Source organism: Globicephala melas, chromosome 7 (genome assembly GCF_963455315.2).
Source record: "Globicephala melas chromosome 7, mGloMel1.2, whole genome shotgun sequence".
In the NCBI taxonomy this organism is placed as follows: Eukaryota; Metazoa; Chordata; class Mammalia; order Artiodactyla; family Delphinidae; genus Globicephala; species Globicephala melas.
In genome coordinates, this window is record NC_083320.1 from 81976061 (window position 1) to 81979662 (window position 3602).

Sequence of the window (3602 nt, forward strand, 5' to 3'; positions counted from 1 at the left end):
AGTATGAAGGACTGAACTAAGGCAGTGGTATTTGGCATGAAGGAAGAGGAGATCGACTTAAGAAGTGTTTTGGAGATAAAACTGGCCAAACATGATCAAATTACATCTGGGCCTCTCTTCAGATTCTTGGCTACATAAGGGGATGATAAAGGATACTGGAGCCCTTAGCGGTTGCCGCCGGGGACGGTTGGAAGAACCGTTGTGGGAACGAGGCGGGCGACTTCTCCCTGCTCACGACCGGACCCCGCGAGCAGCGGAGTCGGCGCTACTGTCGCCCGACAGGCATTTAAATCAAACGATATTGAGATGGATTGGGTTATGAAACATAATGGTCCAAATGACGCTAATGATGGGACAGTACGACTTCGTGGACTGCCATTTGGTTGCAGCAAAGAGGAAATAGTTCAGTTCTTTCAAGGGTTGGAAATCGTGCCAAATGGGATAACACTGATGATGGACTACCGGGGAGAGGCACAGGGGAGGCCTTCGTGCAGTTTGCTTCAAAGGAGATAGCAGAAAATGCTCTGGGGAAACACAAGGAAAGAATAGGGCACAGGTATATTGAGATCTTCAGAAGTAGCAGGAGTGAAATCAAAGGATTTTATGATCCACCAAGAAGATCGCTGGGCCAGCAACCAGGACCATATAATAGACCAATAGGAGGAAGAGGGGGTTATTATGGAGCTGGGCATGGAAGTTATGGAGGTTTTGATGACTATGGTGGCTATAATAATTATGGCTATGAAAATGATGGCTTTGATGAGCGAATGAGAGATGGAAGAGGTATGGGAGGACATGGCTATGGTGGAGCTGGTGATGCAAGCTCAGGTTTTCATGGTGGTCATTTTGTACATATGAGGGGATTACCTTTCCATGCAACCAAAAGTGACATTGCTAATTTCTTCTCACCACTAAATCCAATCCGAGTGCATATTGATATTGGAGCTGATGGCAGAGCAACAGGAGAAGCAGATGTAGCGTTTGTGACACACGAAGATGCACTACCTGCCATGTCTAAAGATAAGAATAACATGCAACATCGATACATTGAACTCTTCTTGAATTCAACTCCTGGAGGTGGCTCTGGAATGGGAGGTTCTGGAATGGGAGCTTATGGCAGAGATGGAATGGATAATCAGGGAGGCTATGGATCTGTTGGAAGAATGGGAATGGGGAACAATTACAGTGGAGGATATGGTACTCCTGATGGTTTGGGTGGCTATGGCTGTGGTGGTGGAGGCAGTGGCGGTTACTATGGGCAAGGTGGCATGAGTGGAGGTGGATGGCGTGGGATGTACTGAAGCATAACCACCGATATAAAAGTCCTGACAACAGCATCTGGTCTACTAGACTTTCTTACAGATTTAATTTCTTTTGTATTTTAAGAACTTTATAATGACTGAAGGAATGTGTTTTCAAACTATTATTTGGTAAAGCAACAGATTGTGATGGGAAAATCTGTTTTCTGTAGGTTTTATTTGTTGCATACTTTGACTTAAAAAAATAAATTTTTATATTCAAAAAAAAAAAAAAGGATACTGGAACTGTAAGTGGTCCAGAATGAGAGGGAGCAGCCAGTGCTTTTCCATTTCAGCATTTCCATGGATTAAAACTGCTGAGGCATTCATGTGTCCCTTGTGAAGCACAGAAGCATTGTCTTGCTGCAGATCCCAATGACTACAATGAGTTGGATGTATTTTTGGCACCAGATAGATGTTCAATAATAGTTTTAATGATAGTTTCTACAGCAATTGGGTTTACGCTAGAGGCTGCCCATGTCTCTAATGACTAGGGCCAAGCCAGCTTATCTTATAAGGTCTGGCAAAATTACAGTGTCAACTGGTAATGCCGTGGGCTGTTTGACAAATTATACCAGGTCTGTCTCTGAGGAACTTATCTGAGCCTCCAGAGACTTCAAGAATACTGACTTCAAAGGGAGTACTGTGCTATTATGAACACTACAAACCATGTACCTAGCAAAACAAGAAGGAGATCCACAGTGCCTAACTTACAGAAGTATTTGATCTGCTTGAAATTTCTGAAAATGTATTTGAGCTGTTGAAATTGACACTTCGTAGAGTGTTACAATTTTGTTTTCAACATGGCTTGGGAAAGTTCTTTTTAGCTTGGGAAAATTTATTATCTTAGCCAAGGAAAGAATTATGTGGCCTCAAATCTATAAACTTTCAATCCAAGAGAGATTATGAAATTATTTTGGATGATTGAGACAGAGGTCTTTCCAAAGAAAAGGTTTATCACATGGGTGATTTAAAACACTACTAAAATTGCCTCTCTAAGCAATGACCTAGAAATCTGACAATGCGATAATGAATTCTCAAACAAATAAAACAAACAAACACAAAAATCACATTGGAACATTTCACAATTGGCAGGATGAAAACTGGCAACAATGACTTCTGGAAAAGTGAATTGGATCTTATAGCATTAAAATGAGTTTGGGGACTATAACATGAAGTCAACAACTGTGTGAGAATTTTGGAATGCTCAATTTCCCACAATCTCATCATTTCTCTGCCTGACAATTGTAATTATTCTTCATCGACTTGACAGTCAAACTTGCTTCCTGTAGTGATAATATACCTGCTACCATGCTGACCATATTGGAGAAACGGCTTTTTCTTTGATAGGTTTGTTCATTTTGAAGCTAACTTTCTGTGTTATTCTAACCACCCTCTTACATTATTCATTAACTAATTGACATCCATATTTCTGACAGTAGTTTTCAACTTTGGAAAAAATGAGGAGATACATTCTTGTCCCCCTGATTATGAAGAAAAGACTACTTCACTCATGTCACATATTAAAACTTAGGCAAATTATGATATACTACTTCAGAAAATATTGGACATTATTGTATGCTTCCAAAACTTCCAAGGTCATTAAGTAATCATGGAGTTAATGTATGAGACATTATAAAGGAATCTAATTCTATATAGTTTGAGAATATATGGATGGGACACTAAGACCAGGTCGTATGGTAAAAAAAAAAAAAGAAAAATAATAGAATAATTATAAAGTAGAAGTGCTTGATAGTTATAAAAGCTATTGATTTGAAATCCATTCACTTAATTATTTATTCAATAAGTTTTTACTTACTTCTGACAAGGTGACATTTGAGCAAGACTTAAAGGAGGTGGTGGAGTAAACTTTGCAGAGATACACGAGGAAACACCTTTCTAAACAGAGGGAAGTGCCAGTGCAAAGACCTTGAGGAGAGACCACTCCTGGAGTATTGGAGAAGGAGCAAGGAAGAGCATAGAGGCTGTGGGCTGGATCAGAGTAATGCACTGGTTGGGGGTCGATGAGGTCCGGGGTTGACAGGATTTATACAGGCCAATGTAGGAATTTGGGCTTTATTGTGGGTAAAATGGGGAGGACTTACAGTGTTTTGACATGTCATGACTTAAGTTTTAAAAGAGTCAGTCTGTCTGGTGTATTGAGAATAGGTTGTAGGGGGCATGGGTGGAATCAAGGAGACTCTTTAAGGGGATAATACAGGATGGTGGCTTCAATGGGTGGGAGCAGTGGAAGTGGTAAGCAGTGGTCAGATTCTGGATGTATTTTAAAAATATAAATTCTTT

General features: G+C 40.2%; 1 pseudogene; it reads left to right on the top strand.

Moving 5' to 3' along the window:
* Positions 1 to 249: 249 nt before the first annotated feature.
* LOC115849181 (heterogeneous nuclear ribonucleoprotein H3 pseudogene) lies at positions 250 to 1523 on the top strand (annotated as a pseudogene).
* The last annotated feature ends 2079 nt before the right edge of the window (positions 1524 to 3602 follow it).